At 40.4% G+C, this 22,761-nt stretch overlaps 1 pseudogene; it reads left to right on the forward strand.

Moving 5' to 3' along the window:
- The first annotated feature begins 610 nt into the window (after window positions 1-610).
- On the forward strand, window positions 611-22,419 carry LOC129008629 (mas-related G-protein coupled receptor member X3-like; annotated as a pseudogene).
- The last annotated feature ends 342 nt before the right edge of the window (window positions 22,420-22,761 follow it).

Genomic DNA, 22,761 nt, shown 5'->3' on the forward strand with positions numbered 1-22,761 from the left:
AAAATGTTTAGAAAAAATGAAGAAGACCGGGATCTGTTCCAAGATGGCCGAATAGGAACAGCTCCGGTCTGCAGCTCCCAGTGTGATTGATGCAGAAGACGGGTGATTTCTTTCTGCATTTCCAACTGAGCCTCCACTGGTGATACCCAGGCAAACAGGGTCTGGAGTGGACCTCCAGCAAACTCCAACAGACCTGCAGCTGAGGGACCTGACTGTTTGAAGGAAAACTAACAGAGAGGAATAACAACAACATCAACAAAAAGGACATCTACACCAAAACCCCATCTATAGGTCACTAACATCAAAGACAAAGGTAGATAAAACCACAAAGATGGGGAGAAACGAGAGCAGAAAAGCTGAAAATTCTAAAAATCAGAGAATCTCCTCTCCTCCAAAGGATCGCAGCTCCTTGTCAGCAATGGAACAAAGGTGGATGGAGAGTGACTTTGACGAGCTGACAGAAGTAGGCTTCAGAAGGTCGGTAATAACAAACTTCTCTGAGCTAAAGAAGCATGTTTGAACTCATCACAAGGAAGCTAAAAACCTTGAAAAAAGTTTAGATGAATGGCTAACTAGAATAAACTGTGTAGAGAAGACCTTAAATGACCTGATGGAGCTGAAAACCGTGGCACGAGAACTTAGTGATGCATGCACAAGCTTCAATAGCCGATTTGATCAAGTGGAAGACAGGGTATCAGTGAATGAAGATCAAATTGATGAAATAAAGTGAGAAGACAAGGTTAGAGAAAATAGAGTGAAAAGAAATGAATAAAGTCTTCAAGAAATATGGGACTATGTGAAAAGACCAAATCTACATTTGATTGGTGTACCTGAAAGTGATGGGGAGAAGGGAACCAAGGTGGAAAACACTCTTCATGATATTATCCAGGAGAACCTCCCCAACCTAGCAAGGCAGGCCAACATTCAAATTCAGGAAATACAGAGACCACTACAAAGATACTCCTCGAGAAGGGCAACCCCAAGACACATAATTGTCAGATTCACCAAGGTTGAAATGAAGGAAAAATTCTTAAGGGCAGCCAGAGAGAAAGGTCGAGTTACCCACAAAAGGGAAGCCCATCAGACTAACAGCTGATCTCTTGGTGGAAACCCTACAAGCTAGAAGGGAGTGGGGGCCAATATTCAACATTCTTAAAGAAAAGAATTTTCAACCCAGAGCTTCATATCCAGTCAAGCTAAGTTTCATAAGTGAAAGAGAAATAAAATCCTTTACAGACAAGCAAATGCTGAGAGATTTTGTCACCACCAGGCCTGCCTTATAAGAGCACTAAACATGGAAAGGTACAACCAGTACCAGTCACTGCAAAAACATGCCAAATTGTAAAGACCATTGATGCTATGTAGAAACTGCATCAATTAATGGGCAAAATAACCAGCTAAGATCATAATGACAGGATCAAATTCACACATAACAATATTAACCTTAAATGTAAATGGGCTAAATGTCCCAATTAAAAGACACAGACTGGCAAATTGGATAGAGTCAAGACCCATCAGTGTGCTGTATTCAGGAGACCCATCTCATGTGCAAAGACACACATAGGCTCAAAATAAAGGGATGGAGGAAGATCTACCAAGCAAATGGGGGAAAAAAAGCAGGGGTTGCAATCCTAGTCTCTGATAAAACAGACTTTAAACCAGCAAGATCAAAAGAGACAAAGACCATTACATAATGGGAAAGGGATCAACTCAACAAGAAGAGCTAACTACCCTAAATATATATGCACCCAATACAGGAGCACCCAGATTCATAAAGCAAATCCTTAGAGACCTACAAAGAGACTTAGAATCCCACACAATAATAATGGGAGACTTTAACACCCCACTGTCAATATTAGACAGATCAATGAGAGAGAAGGTTAACAAGGATATCCAGGACTTGAACTCAGCTCTGCACCAAGCAGGCCTAATAGACATCTACAAAACTCTCCACCCCAAAATCAACAGAATATACATTCTTCTCAGCACCACATCACACTTATTCTAAAATTGACCACATAATTGAAAGTAAAGCACTCCTCAGCAAATGTAAAAGAACAGAAATCACAACAAACTGTGTCTCAGACCACAGTGCAAACAAATTGAAACTCAGGATTAAGAAACTCACTCAAAACTGTACAACCACATGGAAACTGAGCAACCTGCTCCTGAATGACTACTAGGTAAATAAAGAAATGAAGGCAGAAATAAAGATGTTCTTTGAAACCAATGAGAAAAAAGACAAAATGTACCAGAATCTCTGAGACACATTTAAAGCAGTGTGTAGAGGGAAATTTATAGCACTAAATGTCCACAAGAGAAAGCAGGAAAGATCTAAAATTGGCACCCTAACATCACAATTAAAAGAACTAGAGAAGCAAGAGCAAACAAATTCAAAAGCTAACAGAAGACAAGAAATAACTAAGATCAGAGAGACACAAAAAACTCTTCAAAAGATCAATGAATCCAGGAGCTGGTTTTTTGAAAAGATCAACAAAATTGATAGACTGCTAGCAAGACTAATAAAGAAGAAAAGAGAGAAGAATCAAATAGACACAATAAAAAATGATAAAGGGAATATCACCACCAATCCCACAGAGATACAAACTACCATCAGAGAATACTATAAACACCTCTATACAAATAAACTAGAAAATCTAGAAGAAATGGATAAATTCCTGGACACATACACCCTCCCAAGACTAAACCAGAAAGAAGTTGAATCTTTGAATAGACCAATAACAGGCTCTGAAATTGAGGCAGTAATAGCCTACCAACCAAAAAAAGTCCAGGACCAGATGGATTCACAGCCGAATTATGCCAGAGGTATAAAGAAGAGCTCGTACTATTCCTTTTGAAACTATTCCAATCAATAGAAAAAGAGGGAATCCTCCCTAACTCATTTTATGAGGCCAACATCATCCTAATACCAAAGCCTGGCAGAGACACACACAAAAAAAAGAACTTTAGACCAATATCCTTGATGAACATCGATGTGAAAATCCTCAATAAAATACTGGCAAACTGAATCCAGCAGCACATCAAAAAGCTTATCCACCACAATCAGGTTGGCTTCATCCCTGGGATGCAAGGCTGGTTCAACATATGCAAATCAGTAAACATAATCCATCACATAAACAGAACCAACCACAAAAACCACATAATTATCAATAGATGCAGAAAAGGCCTTTGACAAAATTCAACAGCCCTTAATGCTAAAAACTCTCAACAAACTAGGCATTGATGGAACATATCTCAAAATAATAAGAGCTATTTATGACAAACCCACAGCCAATATCATACTGAATGGACAAACACTGGAAGCATTTCCTTTGAAAACTGGCACAAGACAGGGATGCCCTCTCTCACCACTCCTATTCAACATAGTGTTGGAAGTTCTGGCTAGGGCAATCAGGCAAGAGAAAGAAATAAAGGGTATTCAATTAGGAAAAGAGGAAGTCAAATTGTCCCTGTTTGCAGATGACATGCTTGTATATTTAGAAAACTCCATAGTCTCAGCCCAAAATCTCCTTAAGCTGATAAGCAACTTCAGCAAAGTCTCAGGGTGCAAAATCAATGTGCAAAAATCACAAGCATTCCTATACACCAAAAACAGACAAACAGCCAAATCATGAGTGAACTTCCATTCACAATTGCTACAAAGAGAAGAAAATACCTAGGAATCCAACTTAAAGGGATGTGAAGGACCTCTTCAAGGAGAACTACAAACCACTGCTCAGTGAAATAAAAGAGGACACAAACAAATGGAAGAACATTCCATGCTCATGGATAGGAAGAATCAATGTTGTGAAAATGACCATACTGCCCAAGGTAATTTATAGATTCAATGCCATCCCCATCAAGCTACCAATTACTTTCTTCACAGAACTGGAAAAAACTACTTTAAAGTTCATATGGAACCAAGAAAGAGCCCGCATTGTGAAGACAATCCTAAGCAAAAAGAACAAAGCTGGAGGCATCACACTACCTGATTTCAAACTATACTACAAGGCTACAGTAACCAAAATAGCATGGTACTAGTACCAAAACAGAGATATAGACCAATGGAACAAAACAGAGGCCTCAGAAATAACACCACACATCTACAACCATCTGATCTTTGACAAACCTGACAAAAACAAGAAATGGAGAAAGAATTCCCTATCTAATAAATGGTGCTGGGAAAACTGGCTAGCCATATGTAGAAAGCTGAAACTGGATCCCTTCCTTACACCTTATACAAAAATTAATTCAAGATGGATTAAAGACTTAAATGTTAGACCTAAAACCATTAAAAACCCTAGAAGAAAACCTAGGCAATATCATTCAGGACATAGGCATGGGCAAGGACTTCATGACTAAAACACCAAAAGCAATGGCAACAAAAGCCAAAATAGACAAATGGGATCTAATTAAAGAGCTTCTGCATGACAAAAGAGACTACCATCAGAGTGAACAGGCAAACTACAAAATGGGAGAAAATTTTTGCAATCTACCCAACTGACAAAGGGCTAATATCCTTACAAGATAAAAACAAACAACCCCATCAAAAAGTGGGCAAAGGATATGAACAGACACTTCTCAAAAGAAGACATTTATGCAGCCAAAAGACACATGAAAAAATGCTCATCATCACTGGTCATCAGATAAACGCAAATCAAAACCACAATGAGATACCATCTCACACCAGTTAGAATGGCAATCATTAAAAAGTCAGGAAACAACAGAAGCTGGAGAGGATGTGGAGAAATAGGAACACTTTTACAATGTTGGTGGGAGTGCAAATTAGTTCAACCATTGTGGAAGACAGTGTGGCAATCCCTCAAGGATCTAGAATTAGAAATACCATTTGACCCAGCCATCCCGTTACTGGGTATATACCCAAAGGATTATAAATCATGCTACTATAAAGACACATGCACACGTATGTTTCTTGTGACACTATTCACAATAGCAAAGACTTGGAACCAACCAAAATGTCCATCAATGATAGACTGGATTAAGAAAATGTGGCACATACACACCATGGACTACTATGCAGCCATAAAAAAGGATGAGTTCATGTCCTTTGCAGGGACATGGATGAAGCTGGAAACCATCATTCTCAGCAAACTATCACAAGGACAGAAAACCAAACACTGCATGTTCTCACTCATAGGTGGGAATTGAACAATGAGATCACTTAGACACAGGGCAGGGAACATCACACACAGGAGCCTGTGGGGGGTGGGGGCACTGGGGGAGGGATAGCATTAGGAGAAATATCTAAGGTAAAGGATGAGTTGATGGGTGAAACAAACCAACATGGCATATGTATACCTATTTATCAAACCTTCACATTATGCACATGTACCTTAGAACTAAAAAAAAAAAGTAAAAAAAAAGAAAAAATGAGTAAGACCTACCATTGATAGCACAATAGTGCTACTGTAGTCAATAACAGAATTGTATAACTTAAAGAATATAATGGGATTGTTTGTAACTCAAACGATAAATTATTGAGGGATGGATACACCATTCTCCATGATAAGCTTATTTCACATGGCATGCCTAAATCAAAACATCTCATGTACCCCATAAATATATACATCTACCATGTACCCACAAAAATTTACAAAAATAAAAAATTATAAAAATAAGAGATATGACCGTACTATGTTTCCATATGCATTTGTGTTAGTTTTACAAATTTGATTAGCTTTTCTATATATGAATGACTACTACAATATTGTGCTTATTCAGGCTTTACACTATGCCTTAATCATCCATCCTCATTACCCTTCTTTTTCAGAAGATGTGGTTGGGTTCATTTTCTCTTATTTCTTCCTACCGCTTGTTTGTATATAGAAACACTATTGGTTGTTATACAATAACATGGCATGCAGCCACCTACCTGAACTGTCTTGTCTGTGGTGTTTCAGTTCACATCAGGGGTGTCCAGGAAATCCATCACACCATTCGCCATTCTCTCGCACACCTGCTCTGCTTCGTCTTCAGGCCACTCTTTCTCTGCAACCACTTTGACAACATTGGCAATGACTCCTCATTGCTCAGCCAAAGGTTAATCTTGCAACCATGTAGCCGCTACTGACACTACTTACTCATCAATGACTCCATGGCTTGGAATTCTGGAACATCATAATCTCCTCGTTTTCTTCTTCCCCCGCCCTGTTTCTCCTTTTCATGTTTTGCCAATGTTAGATATCAGTTCTAAATTTCTTTTCAAAGAATCAGTGTCAGTACTTTCAATTCTTTGCCTTCGACTTTTAAACTTAACTTTATTGTAAAGCAACCTTTTTTGATTACCTGCTCTACCCTGACTCATTCTGATTACCTACTCCACCCTAACTCATTCCAATTACCTGCTCTGTCATAACCATTTTTCCTGCCAAACCACTCACCCCATCACTCTTTAAATTAGCCAGTCAAAATTAGTTTAGCCTGTGCGGTCTAACCCTAGCCAATAGGGGAACAACACAGCAGCAGGGGCCATGTGCGTCAGGGATAAGAACTTGTTTCCCTCCCTTGTCCAAGTGTGCGCTCACCATTGCTCCATCTGTAAGGGTGCACCCTTCTATAGAAGTGACTTGCCTTGCTGAGAATTAAAAAGAAAATTTTATATTCAAGTGCTATTTCTTTTGTGGCACTGAAACTTTATTTATAACAGAGGGATGCCAGTAAAATTGGGGAAGGACCACAGGGAGAAGGAAACTTCCAGCTGAACTTTGTGATCATTTCAACTGAGCGTGAATTTTCCAGGACATAATTTGGGAGTGGGAGGCAAACACGAAGTGCCAATAAAAGCACAGAAGCCGGGGCAGGGAGGGGGCAATGCCTGAAAGCCCTGCTTGCTTTCTCAGCAGGTGGGCTTCCTCTGGCAAGTTCTCAGCCCCTGGATATAAAGTCAGTGCTGCTGAGGGAGCACAGCAGGAGTGAGACTGGACTTTCTGGCTGCATGGGAGCTGGGTGAGGCCTGTCACTGCCAGCTTTCCCCCCACTTCCCTGAAGTCCTGTATGATGCAGCAGAAGCAGCCCTAATAGCCCTGGGAATGTAACTCCATCAGCCTGAGAAACACACCCGCATCTCCCACAGCAGCCACAGTAAGCCCCCCCTCAAGGATAGTCTGAGCTCAGACATACCTAACCCTACCCTCAACTGATGGTCTTTCGCTGCCTGCCCTGGAAGCCAAAGACGAAAGACATAATCTCTTGGGAGCTCTACAGCCCCACCCAGCACCTGAGAAACTGGAATACTTATCCAGGTGACTTCAGGGAAAACTTGTATCCTCCCTAAACTACTGCAGCTGATGCTGTTGAAAGCCTCATCTCCTGGCTGGAGACCAACCACACAACCATTATAGCAACTCACAAAACAACCCTGCCTGAAGAAAGGAGAAAATATCAGATAACTCCACAGCCTGTAACATACTGGCTAACCAGAGGTCCTGAATCTGTCCATGTGACAACTTTACTGCCAGCACAACCAGCATTTGAAAAAACCAATACACTAAACAAAACTACAATCAAGGTCCCACATAGAGTCCACCTCACTCCCCTACTACCTCCACCAGAACAGGTCCTGGTATTCACGACTGACAGACCTGAACACAGATCACATCACAGGACCCTTTGCAGACACTCCCCAGTACCAGCCCAGAGCCTAAGAGCTCCCCTATGTGGCTAGACTCAAAAGAGAAATAACAGTCACTGAAGTCCGGCTCTCAGCAAGTCCCATCCGTAGGAGAAAAGGGAGAGGATCACTTCAAGGGATCACCCCATGGGAAAAAAGAATCTAAACAGCAGCCTTGAGCCCCAGATCTTCCCTCTGACATAGTCTACCCAAATGAGAAGGAACCAGAAAAACAATTCTGATATGACAAAACAAGTTTCTTTCACACCCTCCAAAAATCACACTAGCTCACCAGCAATGGATCCAAACCAAGAAAAGATCTCTGAATTGCCACACACACACAAAAAAAGAATTCAGAAGGTCGATTATTAAGCTACTCAAGGAGGCACCAGAGACAGATGAATACCAACTCAAAGAAATATTTTAAATGTTACAGGATATGGACAGAAAAAATTCCCCAGAGAAATAGACAGCATAAATTTAGAAAATTACAGCTTCTGAAAATGAAGGACATAGAGAAATGCAAAATACACTGGAAAATCTGAATAGAATCAAATAAGCAGAAGAAACTTCAGAGTTGTAAAACAAGGCTTTCAAATTAACCCAATATGACAAAGGCAAATAAAAAATAACTTTAAAAAAATGAACAAATCCTCCAAGAAATTTGGGATGTTAAATGACCAAATCTAAGAATAATTGGAGTTCCCAATATGTTAAATGACCAAACGTAAGACTAATTGGTGTTCCCAAGGAAGAAGAAAAATCTAAAAGTTGGGAAAACATATTTGAGGGAATGATCAAGGAAAATTTCCCTGGCCTTGCTAGAGATCTAGACACCCAAACACAAGAAGCTCAAAAACCATCCCATAAAATTCATCACAGAAAGACCACCAACTAAGCACATAGTCATCACGTTATAGAAAGTCAAGATGAAGGAAAGAACCTTAAGAGCGGTGAGGCAAAAGCCTGAGGTAAAGGAAAACGTATCAAATTAACAGCAGATTTCTCAGCAGAAACCCTACAAGCTAGAAGGGATTGGGGCCCCATCTTTAGCCTCCTTAAACAAAACAATTACCAGGCAAGAATATTGTATCCAATGAAACTAAGCTTCATAAATGAAGGAAAGATACAATCTTTTTTAGACAAACAAATGCTGAGAGATTTTGCCACTACCAAGCCAGCACTACACGAACTACTGAAAGGAGCTCTAAATCTTGAAATAAAACCTTGAAATACACCAAAATAGAACCTTGTCAGAGATTAAATCTCACAGGACCTATAAAACAATAACATGACGAAAAAAATAAGGTATTCAGACAACAGCTAGCATTATGAATAGAATAACACCTCACATCTCAATACTAACACTGTAAAGGGGTGGAAAAAGTCCACTCAAATGGACACTAAATGTGAGCAGGAGGAGCTATTCTTATATCTTATATTCTTATTCTTATATCAGAAAAAACAGACTTTAAAGCAACAACAGTTAAAGACAAAGACAGATATTATGTTGTGGCTGACTGCCACAACCACTACTTGAGACGGTCACTACGACAGTTACTACTGTTACTACTTGAGACCATCATTACGGCAGTTACTACTGTTACTGCTTGAGACTGTCCTTATGATTGAATGAAGGGACAAATGTAGAAATGATAACAAAAAAAAACTTTTAGGGAAAGGCAACATGGAGAGAAGAGAGAAGATCCCCCTACTCCTAGTGAGCAAAGGCCACCACCCGAGCTTCTCAGAGCTTCATATTTATTGGGTAACAAGAGCAAGGAGGAGGTAACGATTGTTCAGCTGCTTAATTGATCACAGGTTCATATTATTACTGACAGGCTTCAATTGTGCCTAATCATAAGAAATACTTGTGCAGCCTCCAACATCTCCTTTTTGTTTTTAAATTAATTGAGCAAGGCAATTGCAGGCTGTGCAGCCCTTAATTGCCAGTTGGTGATCCAGCTTAATTTTTCTTAGCCCTTATTCAAAATGGAGTCACTCTGGTTTGAATGCTTCTTTCATATTTCCCCCTTCCCTTTTACAAGAGGACCCTTAATCCTAAGACTTGCAGAAGGATGAAGGTCCATCTTCTGCAACTTCTTCTTGCTGAATAGGGGCGATGACATTCCTGCTTAACTATTAGGGTCTCTTGTATTCAGGGTAGAGAGGAGCCCAGTCAGAAAGCATTGGTCTGTTAAGCATTGATTGTACCTCTGAGTTCCAGCAAAAGGTGAAACCCTGGTGCTCCAGCAGTTTCTCAGCTTCCTGTGTGGTTTTCTTGATCTGTCCCCATATTATGGTGGTTGATGTCAGCGTGACTCCAGTCGGTCCTCCTTCCGTCTTCGCGTCCAAATTCAACTGGCTTATGGCTTATACTGGGGGAACCAGGCCTGTAGTTGGAATTCATGGGTCCCTCCAGTCTCCCATTCCATGGTCACACACATCTTGAGGGCACCCGCATGGCTTGTTCATCTCCTGCAAAAACACAAGCATACCCTCATCCCCACGTTAGTGAATCTACTGAAACAGAAACAAAGGCTTTTGTGTCTGTAGCTGGGAGGCATGCTGTTGCTAAAGCATTTGTTCTACAGGCAGTAACTCAGCTTCTGCCTCTTTGGTTAATTACCGTGGGGTAAAACTTTCCATTCATAATGAGAGACAGGCTCTTTCTGATTAAAGAAGACACAGAAAAAGCAAATTGAGGCTTATCCTTCTTGTAAACAATCCTCAAGATCTATTACCATGAGAGACCAGTCTCTTGCTCCTGTATCCATAAGCCCACAAAACTTAACTGCACAAGTGGGTCGATGAGAAGCTATGGATTGTGTAGATAAATCTCTCTCCTAGCTGCACTTCCAAATCCCTGACCTCCTTGCTTCTTCTTATGTAGAGAAGGGTACAACTTAAAGGGAACAAGCAACAGTTGAGCAACATATTCTCCTGGTTCAAAAACCCAAAGATCTTGTGACATTACCACTACCTGAATTTCTCCTTCACAATAAAAATCAACAACTCCTGGGCCTGTAAGTTAAGACAATTTTACCAAAATCAATCCCATGTATTTTGTTGGCAAAGATCCCCAAATATCAATGTGAATCTTAGTGAGTTTGTTTCTTTCAATTAATATAATTTGTTCTCTAGGGGATCTAATCCTGTGTTTCCAGATGTTCCTGGGGAAAGGGAATCAGTGTGCCTCCGGAAACCCACCCCTGAGACAGAGTTAGGGCCTGGACAGGGAAATGCCTTCATAGTTTGAAGTGCCCAGGTCCAGGCCCCCTTCTCGCTTCCCAACAGGGGGGTGCCATTTTGATGAAATTTTGAGTGACACTGATTAGCCTAATGATTTATTTTATTGCGACGAGGGCAAAGTCCTGGCGTTTTTTTCTGTTGAGAGGGGAACTGTGTTACAAGATCCCTTTTGCCCAGTGGTCTGGTAGTGTTCTTTTCTGAAACATCCAATTTTTCTACATTTAACACTTTCCCACTTTAGGGCTTGACCCTTGGCTTCCTTTATATCTGTCAGCTACCAAATTAGCCATTGCCTGAGTCAACACTGCAGAGCAATGAAGCTCAATTCCCATATCTTGACAGGCTCCGAAAAAACCTCCCAAGTCCTCTGCACATCTCACAGGTGCCAGTGCACGTTACAATCCATGAAAGCCAAAGCTAAAGTCAGCCTTTCGGTAGCCACAAAAGAAGACGGTACAAGCCAATTTTCATCTTCCCTCTCCTGATCATCCTACAGCACTTTTGATAGATGCTGTAGGTGTAGCAAAAAATTCTCTCAAACCCTGAAATAACAAAAAGATGGTATATACCAAACTCCAAACAAAAAAGAGAAAATAAACAGAAACAACCAAATTCTTCCTCATGTTACCCTGATTCAAAAACTTCCCGTTCTTTGTACCTCTAGGGCACTGACCAGTACCTTTTTAGAGCACTGACCTTATGTTGTTCCCGGCAGACTTGTAACAGGGTTTCTAATTTGTCTAGTTGGTGTTAGATTTTTCTGGGCTTTATTTTTTTCTGTTCCAGCAGACCTTCCTCATTCAAGTCCCTATAGGACCCTATCTATCCCTATCTGTCCATGTCTGTCCCTGGAAATCTCTGCTAGTCTTTGCTTGTCTCTACTTGTGTGCTTCTTTAGGGCATTGACCTTATATTGCTAGTCTTTGCTAGTCTTTATCTATCCCTATCTGTCCCTATGATACCTGTTAGTTCCTGCAAGTCCCTGTCTTTCCCTATCTCTGCTTACTTATCTCTACTTACTTATCTCTACTTACTTATCTCCATTTCTATTTCTCTCTATTTCTGTTCATCTCTATTTATCCCTGCAGGCCTCTTCAGATCTTTTCAGGTCTGTTTGTCTCTGATAGTCCCTGTTAGTGTGCCACTTGTGGCTGACTGCCACAACTACTACTTGAGACTGTCACTACAGCAGTTAGTACTGTTATGGCTTGAGACCATCATTCAGCAATTACTGTTACTGCTTGAGACCATCATTATGACTGAACAAAGGGACAAATGTAGAAATGATAACCAAGAAAAAAAAACTGTTTTAAGGAAAGGCAACATGAGGAGAAGAGAGGAGAGATAAAGAAAAGAGCTCCCTGCTTCTAGTGAGCAAAGGCCACCGCCCGAGCTTCTCAGCCCTTCATATTTATTGGGTAACAAGAGCAAGGAGGAGGAGGTAACGACTGGTCAGCTGCTTAATTGATCACAGGTTCATATTGTTACTGACAGGCTTCAATTTTGCCTAATCATAAGAGACATTTATGCAGCCTCCAACATTATATAATGATAAAAGGTCTAGTTCAACAGGAAAATATTAGAATCCTAAATATATATGCACCTAACACTGGAGCTCCCAAGTTTACAAAAACAGTTACCACTAGACTTAAGAAATGGGATAGATGGTAACACAATAATAGTGTGGGACCTCAATACTCCACTGACAGCACTAGACAGGTCATCAAGACAAAAAGCCAGAAAAGAAACAATGGATTTAAACTATACCCTAGGACAAATTAACAGATATTTACAGAACATTCTACCCAACGACTGCAGAATGTACATTCTATTCATCAACACATGGAATATTCTCCAAGATAGACCCTATGATAGGCCACAAAACAAGTCTCAAATTTAAGAAAATCAAAATTATAGCAAGTACTCTCTCAGATTGTGGTGGAATAAAATTGGAAATCAACTCCAAAAGGAACATTCAAAACCATGCAAATACATGGAAATTAAATAAACTGCTCCTGAATGATCATTGGATCAATAATTAAATCAAGATGGAAATTAAAAATTCTATGAACTGAACCATAATAGTGACAAAATCTATTAAAAGCTCTGGAATACAGCAAAAGTGGTGCTAAAGGGAAAGTTTATAGCATTAAATGCACATATCAAAGTGTCTGAAAAAGCACAAATAGACAATCTAAGGTCACACCTCAAGGAGCCAGAGAAGCAAGACAAAACTAAACCGAAACCCAGCAGAAGAAAAGAAATAACAAAGATCAGAGCAGAATTAAATGATACTGAAACAAACAAACAAACAAAAGATAAGTGAAACAGAAAGCTGGTTCTTTGAAAACATAAACAAAATTGACAGACCATTGATGAGTGTAGCTAATAAAAGAACAGAGAGGGTCCAAATAAGCTCAATTAGAAATGAAACAGGAGATATTACAACCAATACCACAGAAATACAAAGATCATTCAAGGCTATTGTGAACACCTTTACATACACAAACCAGAAAACCTAGAGGATATTCATAAATTCCTGGAAATATACAAACCTCCTAGATTAAACCAAGAAGAAATAGAAACTCTGAACAGACCAATAAAAAAGCAGTGAGATTGAAATAAAAATTTATAAAATTCCCAACAAAAAAAGTACAGGACCAGATGGATCCACAGCTGAATTCTATCAGACATTGAAAGAAGAATTGGTACCAATCTTACTGAAACTATTTCAAAATATAGAGAAACAGGGAATCCTGCCAAAAGCATCCTATGAAGCCAGTGTCACCTTAATACAAAAAACGGGAAAAGATATAACAAGTAAAGAAAACTACAGACCAGTATCTCTGATGAATGTGGATGCAAAAATCCCCAACAAAATGCTAGCTAACCCAATCCAACAGCATATCAAAAAGATAATCCACCATTATCAAGTGGGTTTCATACCAGGGATGCAGGGATGGGTTAACATACAAAAGTCAATAAATGTGATACATCGGATAAACAGAATTAAAAACAAAAATTATATGATCATCTCAATAGACATTGAAAAAGCATTTGACAAAATCTAGCATCCGTGTATGATTAAAACCTTCAGCAAAATCGGCATAGAAGGGACATATCTTAACATAATAAAAGCCACCTATGAGAAACCTATAGCCAAGTTTATACTAAATGGGGAAAAGTTGAAAACATTCTCCCAGAGTTGAAAACATTCTCCCAAGACAAAGATGCCCACTTTCACCACTTCTATTCAACATAATAGTGGAAGTTTTACCCAGAGGAATCAGACAAGAGAAAGAAATCAAGGGCATCCAAATCAGTAAAGAGGAAGTCAAACTGTCCCTGTTCACCAATGATATGAATATATACCTAGAAAACCCTAAAGACTCATCCAGGAAGCTCCTAGAATTGATATATAAATTCAGTAAAGTTTCAGGATACAAATTCAGTGCACAAATCAGTAGCACTGCTATACACCAATAGTGATCAAGCTGAGAATCAAATCAATAAATCAAACCCTTTTACAATAGTTGTAAAAAAAAAAAAAAACAACAACAACAACTTAGGAATATACCTACCCCAGGGAGGTGAAAGACCTCTACAGGAAAACTATGAAACTGCTGAAATCATAGATGACACAAACAAATGGAAATCCACCCCATGCTCGTGGATGGGTAAAATCAATATTGTGAAAATGACCATACTGCCAAAAACAATCTACAAATTCAATGCAATTCCCACAAAAATATCATCATCATTCTTCACAAAACTAGAAAAAACAATTCTAAAATTCATACCAAAAAAAAAAAAAAACAAAAAACCTGCATAGCCAAAGCAACACTAAGCAAAAAGAACAAATCTGGAGGCATCACATTACCTGTCTTCAAACTATATTACAAAGCTAAAGTCACCAAAACAGCATGGCACTGGCATAAAATTAGGCACATAGACCAATGGAAAAGAATACAGAATCCAGAAATGAAGCCAAGTACTTACAGCCAACTGATTTTTGACAAAGCAAACAAAAACATAAAGTGGGGAAAGGACACCCTATTTAACAAATATTGCTGAGATCATTGGCAAGCCACATGTAGAAGAATGAAACTGGATCCTCATCTCTCACCTCATACAAAAATCAACTCAAGATGGATCAAAGACTTAAATATAAGACCTAAAACCATAAAAATTCTGGAAGATAACACCAGAAAAACCCTTCTAGACATCCACTTAGGCAAAGACTTCACAACCAAAAACCCAAAGATAAATGCAACAAAAACAAAAATAAATAGATGGGACTTAATTAAACTAAAAAGCTTTTGCACAGTGAAGGAAATCATCAGCAGAGCAAACAGACAACCCACCAAGTGGGAGAAAATCTTCACAAACTATGCATCTGACAAAGGACAAATATCCAGAATCTACAAGGAACTCAAACAAATTAGCAAGAAGAAAACAGTCACATCAAAAAGTGGGCTTAAGGGCATGAATAGACAATTCTCAAAAGAAGATATACAAATGGCCAACAAACATAGGAAAAAATGCTTAACACCAGTAATGATCAGGGAAACGCAAATCAAAACCATAATGCAATGCCACATTACACCTGCGAGAATGGCCATAATTTAAAAATCTAAAAATAATAGATGTCGGCAGGGATGTGGTGAAAAAGATACACTTTTACACTGCTGGTGGGAATGTAAACTAGCACAACCACTATGGAAAACAGTGTGGAAATTCATTAAAGAACTAGAAGTAGATCTACAATTTGATCCAGCAATCCCACTCCTGGGTATCTACCCAGAGGAAAAGAAGTCATTTTACGAAAAAGACACTTGCACTTGCATGTTTATAGCAGCACAATTGCAATTACAAAAATATGGAACCAGCTCAAATGCCCATCAATCACCAAGTGGGTAAAGAAAATTATATATATATAGTGTGTGTATGTATATGTGTATGTATATATATATGTATATGTGTGTGTATATATTTATATATATTTTATATATATATAATATATATATAAATATATACACACACATATACCATGGAATACTACTCAGTCATAAAAAGGAATGAAATAATGGCATTCTCAGCAACCTAGATGGAATTGGAGACCATTATTCTAAGTGAAGTAACTCAGGAATGGAAAACCAAACATCATATGTTCTCACTTATAAGTGGGAGCTAAGCTGTGAGGACACAAAGGCATAGAATAATATAATGAACTTTGAGGACTTGGGGGGAAGAATGAAAGAGGGATGAGAGACAAAAGACTACACATTGGGTACAGTATACACTGCTTGGGTGATGGGTGCACCAAAATCTCAGAAATCACCACTAAAGAATTTATGCATGTAACCAAACACCACCTGTTCCCCCAAAACCCATTGAAATACAAACAATAATAAATGATTTGATTTCACAGAACTTAAAAAAAGTTCGCTGTTCAGAGTTGATAAAAGAAGTAATAATGAACAGTGTAGCAAGCGGTAGCCTCTAGACAATGGGATTCTAGACTTTCACTTTGCATACACTTCTCTAGCATTTGGAAAGAAAGTATACACATGAATATATTACCACTATAATAAAGAAAACACCAAAAAAATGGTGTCAGGACATTGTCAGCCTTGAATGATCCTATGATCCACTTTTTTCATTATTTATAAAGCCTCATAATGAAAGTTCACATTACTTGATGTGATACCTAGGCCCATAATTGATTTTTAAAATCAGGACAGCAATTACCTACAGGAAAGTGAACAACATGGGATGTGATGAGAGAGGCTTATATGTACTGGATATGGGACAGAGGCCAAGAATCATCTCAGTTGGGATTTGTGTCTTGAATACCTCTGGCCTCTGATTTGTCCACAGTCCTCATACAGGAAATAACAAGTCTGTCCAGCATCTTCATAAGCCTGGGTTGCTAACCAGTGTTCAATCTAGCTCTCGTAGGCATCCCCTGAATTAAGCAACACAAAAGGGTCCTCTGAAGTTACTGAATCCCAGAAAGGCCCTCCACCTTTACCACAAGGGAGATCTTCACCTCTGGACAAAAGAAAAATGAAAGATAAGGGTAAGTACCAAGAACTGTCTTCTTTTATAGTCAGTTACAGTTCTAGCTACAAGATCATGTCCCTATGTTTCCACCTCTGTGCTACATGCAGGGGATCATGAGCTTGTTTCATGAAAAGACAGGAGACATACAGCTTCCTTCTGGAAACCGATTGCTACCAACCCAGTCTGTGTGAGTTCCAAATAGGGTCCCCGCTTCTGATTTATCTCCCCATATCACTTCCTTTATTCCAATCATTCAATCTGCCCTCATGGAGAGAATGCTACCTCCAACATTCATTAAATGAGCAAGGGGACATGCAGGCATTGCTTCCTAGAGCTGAACTGCTGTAGAAGCCAGTTTTGTTGTTTTATTTACTTTTCAAAATTTTTCTTCCTTGCCTATCTGGAAAGTTTTAAGGAAGACATGGATGGTCCAAACTGAAATGATTGAGGAGTGTTTCATGAGAGAAGTATTTACAAAGACGTGCAGGGTTAAGGAAAGAGAAAATGCATGGGTCAGCACCCTAAGCAGCAATACCTAGGGGAGCACTAAGTCCTCCCCTAGGCTGAAAGTGACAGGGAAGGAGCAGTTATTATTGTCGCCATAGCCATAGCTGTATCCATAGGGGTGGGAGAACATGAGCAGGCAGGTGGAGAAGCCCTGTGTGGCCAACACACAGCCACACAGGCTGATATGCTTTGGATCTGTGTCCCCAACCAAATCTCATGTTGATTGTAATTCCCGACGTTGGAAGGAGGACCTGGTGGGAGATGATTATTAGATCATGGGGATGGTTTCGCATGAATGTTTTAATACCATCCCCCTTTGGTATTGTAGTTGTGACACTGATGAGTTCTCATGAAATCTAGTTGTTTAAAAGTGTGTAGCACCTCCTCCCTCTCTCTCTCTTGCTCCTGCTCTCACCATGTGAGATGCCTCTCTCCCCCTTGGCCTTTCACCATGAATGGAAGCCTCCTGAGGCCTCCTTAGAAGCAGAAGCTGCTATGCTTCCTGTATAGCCTGCAGAGCCATGAGCCAATTAAACCTGTTTTCTTCATAAATTTCCCAGTCTCAGGTATTTCTCTGTAGCAATTCAAGAACGAACTAATACACCTGCAGAGAGCCAGGAGGTGGAAATCCCAAGTGGCTCTCCTGCTGTCTTCCAGTCTCCCCCTGGTGTCTCCCAGTGTCTCAATTCCACCAGAAACAAGAATTTAAAAGAATCCCACTGATGTGGTACATAGAAGCCGCTCTCTTGGGATGTCAAACAGGATAGAGAAGAATGGAAAACAAATCCTCCTGGCAACTAAGACTATCCCTCACACCTTCTTATATCCTCCTACTTCCTGTGTTTTTTTCTGTCTAAAGGTGATTGATTGATGTCTCATTTCAACTCTATCAGACTAATGTTTGGCATGTCCTTCTCTACTGTCACTTCTATGCAGACATGTTTGCATTCATCAAAAATGTATAGAAAATTAAATGTAATTTTTTAAAGAGAGGACATATTTCTTTTGTTTAGAATATAAGTTTGGTTGCTCTCATAAAGACACGAAGTAGAAATATCTTAACAAGAAAGTACAGTTGTGCCTCTGGGTCACTACATTCTGAATCTGCAGATTCAACAAACCACAGGTGGAAACTACTTTAAAAATAAGAGTATGGTGGAGTTGTGTATATACTGAGCAGGTATAAACTTGTTTTTTCTTGTCATTACTTCTGAATTGATACAGTAAAAAAAAGAATTTACATAGCAATTGCATTTTGTCAGTTATTCTAAGTAACTTAGAAATGATTTAATGTATCTAGGAGAAAGCGCATAGGTTGCATACAAATATCACATCATTTTGTATAAAGAAATGAGCATCTGCAGATTTTGGTGTGTGCTGAGGTTCTGGAAGCAAGCCCCAATGAATACCCAGAGATGACCATCTTCTAGATCCCAGCTGGAAGCTCCAAGGCATCATACATCAGAATTCCAAAACTGCAACTCCCCAGTGCCTAGAGAGTTGCCCTTATTTTTGTGATCCTGCATGATTCCCAGCCACATCAGCATTCCGGCATGATGGAAAAGGATGAAAGGAAGGAGAGGCCTTGCTCGTTCTACTGATCCCATGAGCCAGGGATCACTTTTGTACATCTTACATTGAACAGCACCTGCTCATATGATGGCACCATCATCAAGGAACACTGGGATGTGGGTCCTTGTGCTGCTTTTACACTCTCAGAATTGTTATGTGACCAAAGAGGAAAATGATTATTGGGGAAACCTAGCAGTCTCTTCAGCCCCGCACTGTCTCTGATTCTGTGCTCACATCAAGATTTTTCAGGAACTCCTCAGAAATAATAAATGATGGGGCAGAGAACAGTTCAGAAGTCTCATATAGGGCTCCAGCGACCAGGGACTGGTATTGGACCTGCTTTCCATGTTATGATCTCAGGAAAACCCTTTAATTCTATAGGCCTCGGCTTCATCTTATGTTATATGAGGATAATACCATAGATGGTCTTTAAGAAAGACATCCTAAATATTGATGATACTACAGTGAAAAAGACAGGTGATACTACAGTGAAAAAGACAGCTTATGGAGCTTCAGGTTTCATGAGAAAGACAAATATATCATACCCTAAATATAGATGGACAAAGTGTTTAGTGCCCTGAATGTGGATAACAGATGTTCTCCTTTTCCTCCCATTTCCTTTTCGGGCCAATCAGGGATGTGGCAGCTTGTCTTTCTACTAAAGGTCAGGATGGTTACATTAATTCTTGATGTTTCTCTGTACTCCCAGCAGAGGGTGAATCTTCTTTCCTCATGGAAGCCTCCTGCCCATGTGCATTCTTGGGATTCCAGAGCAAAGGTGGCCTCAGATAGGCAAAAAGGAACTCCTGAATTTGTTCCTAAATGGTTTTCACTCTCCTCTATATTGTTCCCTATTTGATTAGCTTCTCATTCTCTATCTAGAGTTTGTTTAGGTTAGTTTTTTTTTTCACCCCACAATTTTGACTGCCAACCTGGATTTCACTTGAGAATCACTCTGTTGCTTTACTCCCTCTAACATATATAATCGACACAGAGTCATGCTGGTTCGAAAGGGCTGGTCAAAGACTGGATCATGAGTCAGCCCTGCTGGGCTCAAATTCATACTATATAAGTCCCAGGACAAATAATTCATCCTTTTTGGGCTCCAATGCATTATTGGCCACATGGGAATAATACTCATTCTTACCTCCTAGGCTCTTCAGATAATTAAAAGAGACAATACCTAATAAACTCCGAATCAGTTGCTGTTATTCTCCCGGATTAGACCCAGTCCTCATTCTCCAGTTGAAGTTTGCATGAATCTCTCTCTTTATACTCCAAGCCCTATACTAGCCCATTTCTCTCATTGACTCTGCTAACACAAATATTTTCATCAACAGAGAAATAAACCACAGATCTACTGAAAGAGAGAAGGAAATAGGGTTACATTTTGTATACGGAGCAGAACACTTATTAGTCCCCCATAGATATTCCAACACTTCAATTATTTCCTTCAGTTGCACTCAGACCTCACCCGCACTTACTCTTTCCTTTGCTCTATTCCTGAACAGTTCAGCTCAGACCCACACCCTACCCAAACGCTGTGTACAAAAATGCTTCTAGGTGTTCAGCAAAGCTACACCGAGACCTCATTTCAAAGGCACATCAGTGGTCATTTTCTGGTGTTGGGCACACATCAATCATTCTTCTCAACACAGATAGAGCTGTCCACAAATAGATTTCTGATTAATGAAATTCTCTTCATATAATTACAAATGTGTGTTCTAATGCCTTACATTGTGCTTTCATTTTTATTTTCCATTTCACCAAAATCTACCAGTACCATTAGGTTCCTCATGCATTCATTCATTCATTGAATGAATATTTATGAAGAGCACAGTGTTCTGCTCATGGAAATAGGCACTGGGAGTATAAAATGTAAAATGCGGTCCTGTCGGCAATAACTGACACACTGAGTTATTTCTCACCCACCAGACCCAGCCATTTCCACTCTTATCCTAGCAAAGGTCACATTTTCCTCTGCTTCATAATGCGTGGTCTTCTTTCCTATCCATGGATGACCAGTCCTAGTCATGAGGGTGTCAAAACCACCTCTTTGTGTATCTGAATTCCTCCACCTGAGAGAAAATGTCAGGCCCAGGATACAGTAATGATCGGGTCCACAGCCCTGGCCACTTGAATGGGGGTGTTTTGATCCTAATGTTATTCCCATGTCAGTACAGAACTTGTGTGGCAATAAGTCAGGCTTCAGAGTCAGCAGGGACTGGATTTCAAACTGGATTTGAGGACCCCCACCTTTTGATAGGTGACTTATTCTCTGTGAGCCTCTGTTTCTCTCCTCTTTACGATGAGAATAGTAAATCCCACATGGCAGGGTGGTGGGGAGAATCAGAGATCAAACAGCTGGTGACCACATCTGGTTTGTGTTCCCAGGGTCACCAGACTACGGTTTCTGAGCGTGGATCCAAGCATCCCAGCCTTGGATACAGAACTGACACCAATTAACGGAACTGAGGAGACTCCTTACTACAAGCAGACCCTGAGCCTCACGGTGCTGACATGCATCATTTCCCTTGTCGGGCTGACAGGAAACGCGGTTGTTGCTCTGACTCCTGGGCTTCCGCATGCGCAGGAACGCCCTCTCCATCTACATCCTCAACCTGGCCGCGGCAGACTTCCTCTTCCTCAGCGGCCACGTTATACGTTCCGCCTCACTCCTCATCAATATCTGCCATCCCATCTCCAAAATCCTCATTCCTGTGATCACCTTTCTATACTTTACAGGCCTCAGCTTTCTGAGTGCCATGAGCACCGAGCGCTGCCTGTGCGTCCTGTGGCCCATCTGGTACCGCTGCCGCCGCCCCACACACACCTGTCAGCGGTCGTGTGTGTCTTGCTCTGGGCCCTGTCCCTACTGCGGAGCATCCTGGAGTGGATGTTCTGTGACTTCCTGTTTAGTGATGCTGATTCTGTTTGGTGTCAAAACATCAGATTTCATCACAGTCGTGTGGCTGATTTTTTTATGTGTGGTTCTCTGTGGGTCCAGCCTGGTCCTACTGGTTAGGATTCTCTGTGCATCCTGGAAGATGCCGCTGACCAGGCTGTACGTGACGATCCTGCTCACAGTGCTAGTCTTCGTACTCCGCAGCCTGCCCTTCGGCATTCAGTGGGCCCTGTCTACTGGGATCCACCTGGATTTGGAAGTCATTTTCTGTCATGTCCATCTAGTTTCCATTTTCCTGTCCCCTCTAAACAGTAGTGCCAACCCTGTCATTTACTTCTTCGTGGGCTCCTTTAGGCAGCGTCAAAATAGGCAGAACCTGAAGCTGGTTCTCCAGAGGGCTCTGCAGGACATGCCTGAGGTGGATGAAGGTGGACGGCGGCTTCCTGAGGGAACCCTGGAGCTGTCGGGAAGCAGATTCAGGCAGTGAGGAAGAGCCTCTGCCCTGTCAGTCAGACGGGACTTTGAGAGCAACACTGCCCTGCCACCCTTGACAATTACATGCGTTTTCTTAGTGTTGTGCCTCAGAAATGTCTCAGTGGTAACTCAAGGTCGTCGAATAGATGTTTATCTAACCTGACAGTTCCAGTTTTCACCCACGGAAAGCATTAGTCTGACAGTACAATGTTTAGATTCTCCTTGATATTACCAACACACTTTTCCTGTTATCTTACATTGAAAACTTTTTCTGCAATTTTCATTGTAATAAAAGGAGTTCCTCTCCACAACCCTAAACTCATCTTTATACGTTTCCTACCTGATTGTATCAAAA

This window comes from Pongo pygmaeus, chromosome 9, assembly GCF_028885625.2.
Source record: "Pongo pygmaeus isolate AG05252 chromosome 9, NHGRI_mPonPyg2-v2.0_pri, whole genome shotgun sequence".
Taxonomy (NCBI): domain Eukaryota; kingdom Metazoa; phylum Chordata; class Mammalia; order Primates; family Hominidae; genus Pongo; species Pongo pygmaeus.